This window comes from Rhea pennata, chromosome Z (assembly GCF_028389875.1).
Source record: "Rhea pennata isolate bPtePen1 chromosome Z, bPtePen1.pri, whole genome shotgun sequence".
In the NCBI taxonomy this organism is placed as follows: Eukaryota; Metazoa; Chordata; class Aves; order Rheiformes; family Rheidae; genus Rhea; species Rhea pennata.
Window position 1 is genome coordinate 11972805 of NC_084702.1, and position 16884 is coordinate 11989688.

The following is a 16884-nucleotide window of genomic DNA, read 5'->3' on the forward strand; positions in this document are numbered from 1 at the left end:
GTAAACACGACCAGAGCTTGCAAAATGGAAGGACAATAGCTAAAGGTAATTGTTCAGCCTTAGCTAACTTTAAGAAACCTCATTTGAGGAGGAGAACCAGAATAGCACTGTATCTGTAACTCTAGGTCAATGCATTTTGTTTTATTTGCTGCTGGCTGACTTTGCTGCATTTACTTCAAAGCTGGGTCATGTAAATGGGTTGCATGTTTTGGAAACACTTTCAGGTTTGGGAAAATAGGTGGAGAATTGGCTGATGTTTGGATTTCACTCAGACTAGGCAAAGGGCAAGTGATGAAGGTCTGAGCTGCTGCAATTAGACCAGCTGTGGAGTTGCAAGGGTTTGAGGGAGCACAGAGAACCCTTCAGTACTCACTGTTCACAGTGAGCATGGTCTGCGGATGCAGAAGAGAAGTCATTTTTTGAAATGTCATGGGCTTAGATTTAGGAACATTTTACTTCCTGCCTAGAAGCCATTTTACTGGATACAATCACTCTTCTTTATTGACATTGTGGAGTGAAGAGAACCGCTTTACCAATCAAAGTAAATTAAAACTATAGTATTAGGAATATTGCTGCAGAGTGTAACAACTGTACTCACTATGTAGAAAGTTATTAAAATTACAAGAGCAAGTGCACAGGCCACTACAGGTTAAAGAACATTCAGATAAGTTGGATATGTTCATGTCAGCAGGGCCTGATGAAATTCACCCTAGAGTACTTCGGAAACTAGCCGAAGTGATCCCTGAACTATTAGCAATTATCTCTGAGCAGTCATGGAGGATAGGTGAGGTCCTGGAGGATGGGAGGAAGGCAAACACCCTACCTATCTTGGAAAAGGGGACCCAGGGAATTATAGGTTAGTCAGCCTGACTTTGATACTGTGAACAATACTGAAGCAAATTATTGAACAATCAATTTGTAAACATCTAGAGGAAAATAAGGTGATAAGAAACAGCCAGCATGAGTTTGTCAAGAATAAATTACATCAAAGCAATCTAATTTCCTTCTTTGACAGGATAATTGGCCCAGTGGAAAAGGGGAAAGCAGCAGATGAGGTAGATCTTGACTTTAGTGAGGCTTTTGATGCACATCCACGTGACATTTTCATAAGTAAAACAGAGAAATATGGTTTAGATTAAGTTATTATGTGATGGGTATAAAACTGTTTGAAAAATTGGACTTATTGGTAAAGCAGTTATCAGTGGTGGATGTTGTCAAATTGGGGAAAAATATCAAAAAAGATCCCACAAAAGTCTGTCATAGGTCCAGTATTATTCAACACTTTCAGCTTTGATGATGGAATATGTAGCAAACTCATAAAAATTGCAGATGATACTGAATGAACAGGGGCTGCAAGCACTCTGGAAAACAGGATTTGAATTCCAAATGAACTTGATAAATTGGAGAAATGCTTTGAAATCAGTAAGATGAAATTCAATAAAGACATGTGCAAAGTATTACTTTTTAGGACGGAAAAATCAAACACAATATTAAATAGAGAACAACTAGTTTGGGAGCAGTTTTGAGAAGAATGGCTTAGGATGGAGCACAAACAAAATGAAATACAGAAATGTGGAGATGTATAAAGAGGAAAATCCATGACAGAATGAGTTAGAAGGAATACTGTGAGTGAATAGAAGGTGACTATTTTACTTTGCTCTGTGTAGTGAGGCCTGAACTGTGTTTGGTCATGATAGTACCTGTATTTTAAAACACAGAAAATTTGGAAAACTGCATGAGATGGCTTTTCAGTCAGAACACTGACCGAAACAGGCTTAGAAAACAAGGCTTTGAAAGCACCTTCTATGAAGAAAAGCTGAATTAGCTGAATTTGTTTATCTAGAACAGAGGCCAAAGAGGAATAGTAGACTTAAGATAAACAAAATTATTATAAAAAAGGAAATGTATCTCTTCTCTGTGTCCAACAAGTGGTATAAAAAAGAAATGTTGGATTAAACTGAAGCAAGAGATATTCTAGGCAGAAGAAACTCTCTGCCTGTGGGGATCATACAGAGCTGGAACAAGATATCTAAGGATTTTCTGGAATCCGCTTTCTAAATCCTTAAAATGGGTTAGACAGACATCTGTCAGTGATATGTCCACCTAACATCAATTCATCACTTCTATTTCTAAGTGTTTATGGTATTTCATACACCTGAGTCAAGAGAAATACTCATATGGACAAGACAAACAAGAATTGTTAATGCACATATGCACAGGCACATAGTTCTTAAAAAATCTCCACCCTTCTCCTAAAAATCCCCTCTTCTGTTTTAAAAACAGAAGATCTTTTTCCACATAGAATTTCTGGAAGAAATTGTGTTTTTTCTACTGTCCTTTTCTGTTCCTTGAAAAAGGGAAAAGATTCACTGGTCATCCCGTACTTATCTGAAAGATTATGGAGATAGATATATCCAGACACTTTATCGGATGTCCTTTTGCGGGGATGGCCCTAAAACCACAGAAAAAAGTCCCCAAAACTGTAAAAGAGCCCTTTTGAAAATAGCTACTATAAGTTTTTGTAAGAAGTGCCCTATTCTTTTTTTTCTTTGTATTTTTGGTGGAGCTACACAGTCTGAGAAGGAAGCTTTATAAATATGCCTCCCTTATTTTAATGATAAATATAGGAAAAACTGGATGGTATTTTTATGAGGCTTTACTGGCATAAGTTTGAGGTGGTGTATTATTTATGGGACGATCCTAGACAGAAGCCAGCAAATTCTAGGTACCACCTTATTATGCTTTCTGTGTGAGTCTCATGTATCAAACCTAGCTCTGAACTGCAGTGAGAAGTGGGACCCTCTTAGGGGCTGTAAGGCCAGAAATCTTAGTCACTAAATGTTGGTTTGTAACTCAAGATCAGGGGATGAAAAATCATTGTTTTAAATTAGTTCTCTGAACTGCCTAATTGGGATTAAGTTGCAGAATTTGCACTCTGAATTGTAGTTGAAGCTCCCTCAAAGCAAAACTCAAAGAAGAGAATGTGTTCTCCTGTATGGGCCTGCTTTTGTTGTGCTACTTGCCTAAAAGAAACTTATGAATCTCTTTCTTAAAGGCTATGAGACAGTGGTTGTGATAAAAGAATTCTTCACCTTGCTGTGAGACTAGGATTCTTCCTTTTACATCTCTGGAAAGCCCTTTCCTGCAGATGCTGAATGGATGCTGGACCAAGGATGCTAGATTTTGCACAGTTGGCAGGGTGGTGAATATATTTTCTCCTAGGTTTGGAAACTGGATTTCTTCCCATGCTTCAAAACCTGGGAGAATATATTTTCTTACTTGAAAAAGGGACATTTCGTAGATAAACTAGCCGCTAGGCACCTGCTTTTGAGTAGAGTGAGCCCTCAAATACTTGTAAGAGGATTAGTCCAAGTTGTGTCCTAGGTGTTCCTGTACGCCCATAGACATCCAAGCCAGTTGTGCCTGAGCCAGGTTTGTGCGAAGAGCTAAAACAGCGTTCACATGGTGCTGTACTTTCTAGGTCATGGGTATCTACAGGCCACCAGTAATAGTGTTACTGACCACTTCTTCTCTATTTCACTCCTGTTCTATTTCTGTTCACATGTGAGTTTAGTATACATGCTTTAGCTTTACCTGAGTTTTAACATTCTCTGTTACCCTTTGCAAATCAGCGTTTGCGAGAACTGAGCCCCTCAGGCTCTGGTGAAGCGTCACCAAGAATTCATGCACCAGTTAAGTCCCACCTAAAGATTGTTTTGAGGCTTTACTGATGGTATGTAGAAAATGAAATCTGTAATTAGTGACTCCTCTTTGTAATACGCTTAGGCTGGTAAGAAGATACATCACTACACATATTTATAATGAATTTTGCAGCAAAATAACATTTTGGTGGGAATTCTGGGGTAAGAAGTTTTGGGAGGTCATTAGTAATTCTGTCATTAACATCCCGTGAAGAGGTAGAAGCATATTTAGAGCTGCTTTTTCTGTAATCTAATCTTTCAAATTTTATTAGCTATCACAAATGGAAGATTTGTGGTAGTATGGAACCAAAATTGTTATCCTTTTCACCTACAAAAGATATTATTAAAAATAAAATAAATCTTCTTTGACCTAAATTTGGGCTGAACTATGTTGGCAGATTTCAGTAAGCATGTCTGCTTAGGAATAGAAACAATGCTGAGTGAACTTTTTGGAAGAGGAAAAAAGCCTAACTAAAATAATAAAAAAATCTTATTTTAATTGCTACCCAGAAATGAATGCATTATTTTTCCCCTCTATGAGACAAGGTTGTCCTTGCTTTTCATCTCAATCAACTGGACATATCTGCTTGGAAGATATTTTCCCTTATCTGAAACACATTTACTGCCTGTTCCATGCTAAAAATACCAGCCCCACAAGCTATACCACAGGAAAAAAAAAAAAAAAAAAAAAAAAACCCTCCCCAAATCCCCCCCCAAACTAGCTCAATTCTTGATCTGCTTTCTGCATTTTAGAGAATGAAATCTAGGATAATAGAATAACTTAAGTGAGAAGGAATCTTCTCTACGAAATTATCTGGTCCAGCCACTTGCACAGAGCTGAGCCGGCAGAGAGATATCCCACCATATCTATCCCATTGCAGATTCCTAATTTTTTTGAGGTATTGTTGGCTAAGATCAAAGATCTTCTACCATCTCCAGTCTTGGACAGAAGAGATTTGATTCAATTTTGAAGTCTCTTAATTGATCTAAGGCTGTGTCTTCCCCAGAGAGTCCCATCTGCTTCCCCTCACCCCAAGCCATTGACCTGAGAGCTTCATGGTCTCATGTGTGCAGCACAAAGCAGAGTGTCATGGGGAGCCTGCTCAGCACAGCCACCTTGCTGCTCAGACATGGAGCCGCTCTGCCCCTCTCCTGTGCCTTCCCCGATGGCCAAAAAGGGATGGATTATCTCTCTTGCAGATTTCCTGTGTTTCCTCAGTGGCCCCAGTTACTACAGCATGAAGAACAAGGGACATTCATCCAGATATTGCTGGGCCACAGCCTGATTCACAGCTTGCTTACCACTTTAGCTTGACTCTTGCCGCTACTGAAGCGAAGCGAATTTGTCAGTGAGAACAGAGTTTCTTTGTTCGAAGGTACATGCCACCTGTGATGTATATGCGTTGTTGTGACCATATATTTTAATGAGAACATCATCATGGCGAGCTGATGTTGTTTGAAATAAATTGCATTAATAATGTTCAGTATGGGCTAAATGTTGAAAGTCGTAAAGTAGCAACGTAATGTAGGATGGACAGTTTGATGGGTTGACACTCCATCTTTAGGGAGGTCTCTTAGTCTTCCTGATGCCTCAGCCTCCCTCTGTAAAATAAGGTTTAAACTCCCCCACATCCCTGCTGGGATGTAGCAAAGATGTAGTCCTTTGATATTGAGGAAATGCTTAGGGGCTGGAGAGCGAGCTCTGTATTAACACTCAAGGTGGCACTTCTCACCCCACATCAAGGCAAATCTCCACTGTAATGAAAGGATTTCATTACTTTCCTTGATAATTGTTCTCAGTACATGTATTCAGGATGTGTTAGACCTTCTCCCTCATTTCTCCACAGCTTCTACCTGCCAGCTCTAACAAAGATGATTGGTACATAGCAGTATGGGCTTACAGATGCTATTTTTTTCTTTCTGATCTGTAATGTAGGCATCTATTCTTGCCAGTCTCCCTCCCTCCCTACCTACTTAGATCCCTCTACAGAAATTCATGATTAATAGTGTGTGTGTTTGCTCACACACACACACACACACACAAATGCCTATGCAGGAGACTTTGAGTAAGTACATCCATACTGTTTCTCTGTACATACTGTATTATCTGTGACTTAGCTCTTTCTTTGGTATTATCATCCATGTCTGTCTTGATGCTCAACTGTATGAATGTTTTCTTTACTTTCCAAACCATGATTAATTAAAGCATTCCTCATTTTCCTCACAATGCCTACTTTTTTTTTTCCCTAAGGCTAATCTTCAATTAATAAGGAATGTGAGCATATAAATATAAAATGTCTGTTGTATGTTTTTCTTGAAATAAATCTGATCATTATTTGTACTGCTGCTCAGACTATTTTCCCTAAGGTACGCTGAATTTGATCACATCACTACATCACTGGAATTCTGAGTGTTACCCAATTGTGTGCTAATTATTCTTAATCTAGGTCCTTTTAGGAAGGTCGTCAATTGGACTTTATTGAATTGTCAATATTCATGGCAGGGAAGGGAGTCTGGTAGCTGGTCTAACCATGCCACAGATGGCTGAATATCCTTTAGTCTGAAGGGAAAAATGAATTAAATACAGATTCAAGTTACAGAATGTGATGTGAAAGTGTGGGAGCCAGGCTTTTTGCAGAGGAAACAGCTGTCCACAGCTGATTGAAGCTGACTCTGAAAACCTCTTTTATATCACACTTTGGGAAAGCAAAAGAGTAAGTGACTCCTACTCCTCTAGTTCCCAGGGTTCACCCTAAAATAGGTCCTCTGCCTTCTTGAGAGCTTCTCAAGGCCACCTTGCTGGAGTTTGTTTCCACTTTTCCTAAATACTCAGGACCACTGCTTTCTGGAGTAAATTCAGTGATGACTGGCCACCACGTGACATACCTTGAGGCTTCCAGCTTCCTTTACCCTTATCAGGCAGTGACAATATTAGTGTTTTCCCAGTTTCTCCTAACATTGCTTAAAACTGCTCTGTTAGACTATGGGTCAAGGCAAGCAAAAAGAGATAAGTCTCTTATGGAGAGAGACCCCTTGGGTAGGAACAAGGCAGGTACTCTATTTCTGACTGCTGTTTCCCAAACTCTTTGTATGTAATTACTGATACTGTAGAGAATCAGAAGAACAATGACAGAGGGAAGGGATGGGAATGTCTGGGAGCAGACTCACCAGAAGGAAAAAATGTCAGAGCAGGAGAAGGGTGTTTGTTGATGGCACCTAAATTAGCATGTCATTAAGATCCTAGCATGCTCCTGCTTGCTACTTGCCAGGACACCACCCAGATTGAGAGACAAAGGACAGTAGGTAAAACCTGATGACTGACAAGCAGTACAGGTTGGAGAAACCGATTCTGGTCAGCTCCTACAAGGTACAAAAAGACACAGCCAAAGCCTAAGGAGAACCTGGAAGGCATGGACAGGACTCAGCATGTTCCTTGTCCTCTGTGTCATTGCCAGGAGTCTGGAGAGACCATCTCGCTACATGTGCCCTGGTGCTTGACAGCTGGATCCACAACTCCTACTGAGTGACTGCTGGACACTCATGTTAGTAGTGTTTGAGACTTAGCAGGCATAAGTATCAGAGCACAAATGAGAGAAAACCATTTTACTTTTTTTTTTTTTTTTTTTTTTTTAATGAAAATCACCTTTCCTTCCTATAAAGGCTTGCATTAAGATTTTTTACAGTATCATGGGTTGGATATTATATAGTGGCAATGAGGGTGAAAACTTGCACCACGCATTATTTGATGTCCAGTATTTTTCAACCTTAGTGTTACCTGTTTTGATAAATTAGTCTATGTGAAATTATGAATGAACAATATTGCGATCAGATCATTTATCTGGTAATAAATACTTTGTATCCACATAATGTATACCTAAAACTGTACTTAACCATGTATAAGCACAATAAATGGTCACCATTCTGCTGTAAATAAAGATTTTTAAAATTTTGGATTGTAAATTTCTTGTGTTGGTCAACCTCACTTTTTGTTGAGTATATAACACCAGTTTGGACATTTTGCTTATATGCTTGTGATTCATATCCACTTATATAGCAGAAATTCATGACCCTATTATTTGTAATATGATGCATTTAGAGAAGAGTCATAGAAAGAACATGTAATCATTCTCCTTATCAGAAATAGGGCAAAGTCAGCAGCCCATGATGTATGTATCATGCAGAGTTCATTAATAGGTATAGTTTAATTAGTTCTGAGGTAAGGATTCTTTAGGTCATTTTTGCTGTATCGGAAGAGAAATTAAAGCTAATTTTAAAAGGTTGTCACCTTTTCAAAAATGTGTTCACAGCTTTATGAGCTGAGAAATTCGAATAAAGGGTGGGGTCATAGTTACTGAGCTTTTTTATTATTTTTTCCCCTTCTCATTCAAATGAAGTCTGTCCTGGATTAGTGAAAAAGAGACAGGGCTATCCTGAGAAAAGATATAGCCAAATTAGGAAATTTAGCAAGCACAGAAGAGCATGTAGGAGTTCTAATAACTTTCAGTGGCTCTGTTGGTAGGAAAAAGAAGCAGCAGTGAATGGAGGAAACCCATTCAGATGAAACTTCATGGATCTCTTCAGTGGGATATCAGTTAAATTGTTGTCTGTTTAGACTTCTGGTAGACTGAGCTTTGACAGAGGTAATAAGTGGAGTTTAACATTTAATATAAAAAAGTTTGGTCTTCTAAGTCTGTTGAAAGTGTTGTGAAGAAAGGGTTCATGGTATAGTTTGTGTGGCAACGTGGCTGAGGACCAGACAGTGAAATCTCTCAGAGATTTTGAGTACCTAGCCGTAGTATGTGAGCCAGTGAACAATGTTTCTTAGGCCCAGATAGAGTTGAAGATAACTGAAGAACAGAAGGGGGGGGGGGGGGGGCTGGCAAAGCTGCTAGCAGCTCTGTGAGGACTTGCAAGGGAGCCCCTCTCACGTGCTAAACTGTATATGTCCTTGGAGCAGCCAGGGGATTGTGCAGAGTCCATTTGCTCTGGTACTTGTGAAACCCAGTGGCTGAAGGTGAATGTCATAATTCCCTTTCTGGTCTGAAGAACTGGAACAAAAAAGGATACCCTACCACACTCCTTAGAAAAATTTGAAGTGTCTGCAGTGAAGCCTATTAAAGAAGTGGAAGTCTGGGACAGCACAGTGATTTTCCTCAAGGAGAAAGTATCTAAAACTTGAGAGGGATTGGTTGGAAGAGGATGCCCTGTTGTGGTCTGCAGTCTGGTACTACATGTGATGTATGATATTACATTGTCCTGCACACAGACCTGCAGAGCTAGAACGGCCATGTGCCTCAGAGCACGGCATAGCCTTTTACTACCATTGCACACATCTTTATTTTCCAGCTACATGTGCTTTCCAGGAAGCCTGTGGGCCACTATCTGGATCTCACTCTACAGGAAGGAGTTTCAATTGCTTTGAAAGGCATGTCAGGTGGATAGAGACCCAGCAATGGGACCTGAATGGCTTAGTGGGACATCTGCAACATCATTTACATGAGTAATCGGAGTCACTGCTTTGACTACAATTTGGTGGAAGGTAATATTACTAGCATCCATGGTCAAATAACAAAACTTTATGTGGATGGTTGTCTGTCTGTCTATCAATTCTTATCATGTCTGTTGGCAAAAGGTAGAAGCAGATTTCACTATTTGGAAATTTTTGGAATGTTTGGATTTTTTTTTTTTTTTTTTTTTGCTTTCATTAAGGAAATAATTGCCATTTTAAATGGGAATAAAATTAATTTTACTCATGAAATTACTCTTCAGTATTGTTGGCTTTCCTCCTAACAGTCAATGGAGTATGCAGTGTCATTTTTTTCACATCTCAGGTGTGCTGGCTCACTGCCTCTACTTTTGTCATTTACTGTTGGTTCCTGTTGTTGTTTCAGCAACTAGTTCAGTGACCCTGGCTTTTCTTGGGTGTGAAGATATCTTGCTTGAATTGTTGATAAGCTTTTCCTCTCCACAGCTATAACTACAACCTTTTTTCTGAAGTTCTTAATTACCACTTAGTTAATTAAGGCCACTTAGTCAGCTTAAGGTAAACTAAGAAGAGGAACAAATTCAGTAGCTCAGAGATATTCTTCCAGTTTCAATGTTCTCTCTTTTCCCTTCTTAAAATATGCAAGCCAAATTACCCATGATAATTTATAATTAATATATACACCAGGACCTCAATAGCCTTTGTATATTAATAGTATTTTTTTGAATACATTCCATTTCTATGTTTTTTTTCTCAAAGCATTATAATCACATCTAATTTTACTGTGAAAAATCTCCTCCCTCATCAAAGTCACTCCAAGAAGAAGCAGTGGGCTATAGAGCTAATATTTTATTTTCAGAGTGAAGGATTGACTGGAGAGAGAAAGGACGCTTGACCCTTTTGTCCCTTGTAATTTAATCTGATTCACACCTTTTTGCTTTCATGTTCTTTCTTGCTTTCATTTCTTTTTTACCTATCAACCATCTCTTTGTCTTTTACAGTAATTTATGCTATTGGTTTCTTTCTTAGTGTAATTTGATGCCTAACAATTTCAAGTGTGTTGTGTCCTTGAATGTGTGTCTGACACTGTAATGCCTAGTAGTTAGGCAGCCACCTACCAGAGTCAAATCAGGCAATGACTGTGAAATACTTCAACATGCAAAAAGTCTTTAAACATAAACTTGCAATGCCTAGGCCTGAGGGATACCTCGTAAGCCAGGTGATTCCCCAACTGATCATCTGGTAATATGAGGTACAGCACCTGTAAAGTGCTGTAGTGGTGGTTGTCACATAAAATATGTGGTGGTATTTGACAGGTAGGAGTTTGAGCGGTTAGACACTGCACAAATTTTGAAGATTTTGCTTCCTGCAAACCATACTGATACTAACCATATGACCATTTCACATGGCCTCCTCCTATATGTATTTGATCTTGGTAATCTACTAGATCATGATCTTTTTGGGGCAGGCACTATCCAGTAGTATATACATAGCACAGGAGCCCTTTTTGCTCTAATACTCTCTAATCAATACCTATATGCAAATATGTAATGAAGATGATATGCTAACCACCATAGGGGATACTGTAGTTGTTTTCTGGTGTATAGGGATGGCTATCGTATCTTAGTATGCTAACTGCTGGAGAATGCACACTTTTTTCATGTTGATTACTATGATGTGTGCTGCTAGAATTTCCTGTTTACTGTTAATGTTGGGCTGGATTCTGGTTCCTTTAGTTGAGCTGAATAGCACCTTGTTCCACAAATATTCATATTGGTTCAATGGAGTCATTCATGGATGGGAAGGTACTATTCAGCATGACTGGAAGTCATAGAATCTGGTCCTTAAATCATATTTGCTATTGGGATATAAGTGTATGTTTGAGTATGGGTGTTCTTAAACACTTTTACAAGGGTCTTTAGTTTACCCTGTTATGCCTCATTCAAATCTTTCAGTATTAGAACTACTATTAGGTCACAAAGCCTAATAATGTTCTTCATTGTTGTTTGTTTCATGCACTGAATTGGAAATTAATTCTCTCTCAGATTCACTGACATATGCTTCTACGCTTATGTTCTCCATTTAATTTATCCCATGGTATCCCATGCCTCATCACATGTGACAGATTGGGGTGATTCTGTCAATAATTCATATCTGATATAGAGTAGAACGAAGTTAAGAGGGAATTATGAAGTATTATAATTCCTGTCCCTTTTAAAATTGAATGAGTTGGATTAAAATTGACAGCTTTTACCAGGACACTTAGCATTCAAAAGCAAAAGCTATGACCATATGGAGTGATAAATGCTTGTTTAGAAATAATGTACAAAGTCAGAGTAGAGGATAGCAATTCACATCTTCAAAAGAAGTCTTCTGGGCCTGACTTTTCAGAGGTGAGGAAGTAGCAACGGCGCTCATTAAATTCCACTGCAATTCCAGGTGCTCAGTACCTCTGAATACCACACAATTAAGTGGCAAACTGGGATCCTGCAAGCTGATGACAGTCAAGGCTGCCCCACTTGAAGGTGCTGCTAAAGGAAAGACTGAGAAGCTTGAGGCTGAAGAGGAAAACAGTGAAATCAATGCTGTTTTTGTTCCAGAGACTCTGCAAAGGTCTTTGACTTTTCTGACACGGACTCATATGCTTTGATTAGAAATGGTAGTCAAGTAAGCTTTTGAAAGCAGTTCTCTTTGGACTGGAAGATGTGAGGACTAGAGGATGTTTATGCTAAGTCTGGGAGGGGAGGTGTTCCTGCTAAACGCCATGAGTTTACCTCATGATCCTTGACAGAAAGCAAGGACTCCTGTTAAGCCAGGCAGAATTTTAGTAAAGAAACCATTTTTCAGAGAGGGGACAGCTGTAGCTTCACATGAAAATCACGTGTGCACTGACTGACCTCCAGTGCTTCACCAGCTGTCTTCTTCCTGCTATAAATGGTCTTTCTTCCAAGGATGTTCACCAGACCTGCTCCCTCATTGCTTCGATCCTTGACTGACATATAGAAGGGAACCCTTGGATGTTCCAGAGAATTAGAAATATTTTGTGACTCCCTAGAAAGCTGGAAAAAAAATGATTTTGCTGCAATATAAGTAGTAACAAAAGTTCTTTCAAATCCCGTGAGAGCAAATCCTCTGCCTATGAGGATTTATCTGATATTGCACATTTCTTCGTTGTACAGTCTCCTGTGGGATCCTTCTGCTGTGTCTGCAATGTGTGATGTCCATCTTGCGCAGTTAACTAGTGCAATCTGAAACGATTCTGCAATTTCTCATTGAATTGTCTGCGGATGACATTATGCTATGACAAAAAACACCTTTAAAGTTGTAAAAAATGGAAAGTCTCAGGCTCCTGGGGCTTTCCCAGCTTGCTGTTTTTCTCAACCAGACTGAGAAGGATTGGCCCCTCCTCTCTGATCAAAGCACTTGATCTGGACCAACACCACTTCACTGAGGCCTCTCAGGGCCTGATTTATGTGCTGACAAAAGCAATCACGTGTAAGGAAGCAGTCTGTCTTCCCAGTCTTTCTGGAGGCTGAAGATTTCCTCTTTGCAGATGCTACTCAGGAAAATATTGGGTAATTCAACTGCAAGAGTCTCAGAGTGTTGGGAAAGCCAAAACTGGCTAGGACAATCAAGTGTGATACTGAGTGGCCGTAAAAAGGAAGTTCCAAGCTTTCAGAATTTTGTGTCTTGTTAATGAGATATGGCAGTACAGGGAAAACTGTACTGGAATGCTGTAGTTGTCTCCTCCTTCAATTAAAATAGATCTGATTTGAAACTAAGCATTCATCACACGTTAAAGATAAATTTACCTGGTTTATACTATATACCCTTTTAAAAAGTGTCACAAAAGTTGTGATGAAATCTCACTCTGTAGTAGGGCTTGTATTGATTGATATTTTCCCCCTTATAGGTGATGAGTGCACAAAGATAACCTATTAACAGCTGATGATGGTAACTAATGCTTTGAGAGAGTGCCCTTATGTGTGTGGGAGATGCAGCACACAAATGGGGGACTATTAGACTATTAGAGTGTCTTGATTGTACTAGAGAATGAACAAAGTAAATATTGCATGTAATAACTTTTAGCTCAAAGACCCTAATTTATTTTAAAAGATATGTACCACAATCTACAACTTGTGGATATTGATCACTGATGGTGCAGTGCACCTGATGCTTCTTTCTTTTGTGCAGCTTTAGTCTGGCAATTACTGGAATAAAGTTACTGGACTTACTGTGGTATAAAACTGCATTTTTTTTTGTTTCAATAAAGAGAAAAGTAAGGAGTAGCTACAGTAAAGTGACAGCTGGATTTCAGTCTCTGTTTCGAAGCTGAGTCTGATGAAAGTGACTCCTAGATGTAAAATTCACATTGCTTTGTCTCAGCTGAAAAGATGGAGGTGGGGGTGTGTGTGGAAATTAGGTGGGAGAGAAAGATCATGTCTCACCTGTAGTAAAGGAAAACAAATCTTTGGCTTTGAGTGATCTGGAATGAGTAATAATAAAAATGAGATAACTTTGTATGAGGACTTCAGTCATCAGGAATGCCTGAAAGCAGGCACTTACAGGCTTTCATGAAAATATTCTCCTCTTGCTCCTTTGTAAAAGATAAATAATTTGAAACACTGGAAGTTTCTATGGAACAGAATTATCATCTCTTGATGAGCTTAATTGCCTTCCTCATATGTTAGCCTGAAAAAAGCCACAGCAAGTGGCTGAGCTACCTTCTGTGGTGACACACCAAGAGTATTGCACTGTCTTGTGACTACACAAGCAGTGCAATAATAAGCATCTTGCCCTGTCTATCATTTTTTTTTTCTATTTCACTGTGTTTTCCCCCTAAAGAAGTTAACTTTACGGGAAAGAGAGAAAACTTCCAAATAAAAAGAAGAAAAAAATATTTTCCCAGGGTAGAATATTCTGTTATATAACAAACCAGAAATATTACTGTGTGCTGGAAGGAAAAACATGCTTGAAGAGCAAGATGAAAATAAAACCTAGGAAGTCAGTTTTGAATGTATCTTTAATGCAAACTGAGAAAAATAAAGATAGAGATGGTAAATGATATACCAGTCATGACACTCTGCTTACAGATTGCAATTCCAAATGTCATATGCTATAAGTCCTTCTTGTTCCCTCAATTCAGAAGGAAACTTTTCCCTCTTCACCCTATGACCACGAATATTATTCTGCAACTTGTCTCCAGAATAAACGGTATTGATTTCCACTTTAACAGTTTTACATATTCTGTAGTCTCAGACCTACTAAACAAGCTCTTTGCAGGCTGGAAATCCAGAAATGTCAGCCTAATCTTTCTGCTGCTAATGCCTTCCAGGTTTTGATGAGGTTGTTTTTTTTATCTCTCACTGTTATTAGAGAGCAGGTCAATGCTGCCACTTATTCTGTAGATTTGTACCACTCTATGGATTTCAGGAGTATCCTTTTTATCTTGTCTTTTGAATCCCTTGTTAATCATATCATGATGCACCTTTTTCAAATCTATAATTTTATTGAATGGGGTTTTTAATCTCTGCAGAACTCCTAACCAGTCAGATCCATAAAGAAAAGAAAAAAACTGGTATTCACATCACGTGATGTGGTTGGTTTTTGGGCTCTGCAAAGATTAAAAACACAGTAAGACTTGAGAGCATCCTAGAGGGAATATAGAGGTTGCTATTAATATGTTCTTCCTTTGAAGAGAACTGACCTAAGAGTTTAGAAATAGAGGAAAAGTGACTGTTTAAAGCAACAGACAAGGTTGAAATTTTAGATACATACTGCAGAATATTATGGTAAAAATGATCTGTGGAAATGATGAGATGCAATGGTGAAGTTGCTCCTACGCATTGTGAAGTGCTCAGACAGGCAAGTTCCCATCGCAGTATTACAGTAAAATGATTGAGCTGGTGTCAGTGGTGGGACAACATCTTCCACAGTTGTGGGGGATGCTTCAGGGCAGCTGGATTGTCAGAGAAGGAGGCTATAAATGCAGCTTTATGGCAGCCTTTGTTCCTCATGTCATTCTCTCTGAGTGACAGCTGTGCAAGGTTGTTTTTGATGCTGCTGCCAACTGATGTTCTGCCATGGGAATGGCAACCAGCCAGGAAACTTTTCCCTCTTCACCCTATGACCATGAATATGGTCATATGACTGATCAAGCCAGTCTCTTGTTCCAGAGACTCTCTGCTCCAGGTGCTTGGTGCTGATTTCTGACCTCGAGACCAGGTGCAGATTTCCTGCTCCTTGCAGCTGCTGGCCCTAATCTTTACCATTCCCAAGTCTTTCCTGGAAAATGCAGTCTGCAGCCTGATACCTTAGGATATGCAGCATCCCAGTGCATCTGCAGAAGACATCAACACAGCACTGGAAAGGCTCCACAAAAGAATTGCAGAGAAAAGGGAAATCAAGGAGGAGTGCCAAGGAAGAATGGGACATGGGGGCAAACAGAAAAGTGCGAAAGGAGCAGGACAAGAAGGGAATGAGACACAGCAGTGGCAAAGAGTGTTCCTGTCAGGAATGTTGGGGTGTCTTTTCAGGTCTGGGCATAGTTTTGCCATGCATCCTTCAGAAAGCCAGGTCACGTTCCTGCCTGCAAAATGTACCCTTAGGAGCCTGGAATATGATATTAGTTACTTATTACTGGACTCCTTATTTCCAAAGACAGAAGAGCCTGTTATAATCTCTCAGGTTGAATCCTTTGCAACATAAGCAGTTGAACTTCCTAAAATTTCTGCTTAAGCTGCAATGTATTTTCACTGGAAATCTTTAAAGCAAGATTTGATACATTTGTCTAGTGATTAATTGTCCTGCCTTGTCCTACCTTAAACTTATGACTTTGTCTCTAGTCCAGAAACTCCCTGGTAATCATGTTTTTATTACCCATAAGTGGCTGTGGGCTGTGATTAAGCCATCCCCTCAAAGTCTTTATTTGGGGTGGGGAGGGAAGGCTTTATTTATTTAACTATGAGGCACGTTTCCTGATGCTTTCCCCTTTCTCACCTTTCTTCCCCAAACCACCTCCAGTTTATGACAACCTCCCTGAACTTCGAGTTGTGGGAAAGCAAAGATGGCTCTCGAAAAGAGGAAAGAAGAAGACAGTCCAGCCGTAGTGCGCCTCTCACACCTCTAGCAGCACAGAGACCTGCTTATGGGCAAAGGATTAGGAAAGCCATGGTGGCTGCTGCCACCGAGCAGGCGTGACCACCGTTGCAGCCTGCTGGCAGAGGGCTGCTCTCCTTCTCCACTGCTTTCTTGAGGTGCCTGGTGCCTCTACAACTCCCCTCCCCTTGGGCAAGTCGAGGAGGCGGAGAGCAGCCTTGGCACCGTCCTGCAGAAAATGTCTTTGTTCTGCACAGTTTCTGGAAGCATTTTGCTGTCTTGAGGATGGAAATTCTGGCTGCTGAGTTCCTCTCATCAGAGCAATGTCTGACTGCCTTTGTTTGGCCCTGGGCATTTTAAAATTACTCTGCAGCTGTTTCCCACCCACTTTTTATCTGTCATCTTTCTGCGGATGTCAGCTGATGTTGGAATAAATATGCAAAGATTTGTTTGACTCTTTCTATTTTTCCAAATACATTTCTAAAGTTTAAAATGAGAGACAAACAAAGAAATAAAAATAAAAGATTAGCAGATATTAAATAGCAGAAATTACAAGGAGCTTGAAACTAAAACCCTGGATCAGAAGAATCCCAGACTCCA

At 39.6% G+C, this 16884-nt stretch overlaps 1 long non-coding RNA gene across 2 annotated transcripts in view; it reads left to right on the forward strand.

Moving 5' to 3' along the window:
- Positions 1-16625, forward strand: part of LOC134153645 (uncharacterized) — a 58670-nt gene extending 42045 nt beyond the window's left edge. Inside the window, exon 6 of one of the 2 annotated variants that reach the window (XR_009961189.1) lies at positions 16210-16625. This is a non-coding gene — a long non-coding RNA (uncharacterized LOC134153645). Of the gene's footprint in view, positions 1-4901; positions 5311-16209 lie in introns of those variants that run through there. The other variant, XR_009961190.1, reaches the window with a different exon arrangement.
- The last annotated feature ends 259 nt before the right edge of the window (positions 16626-16884 follow it).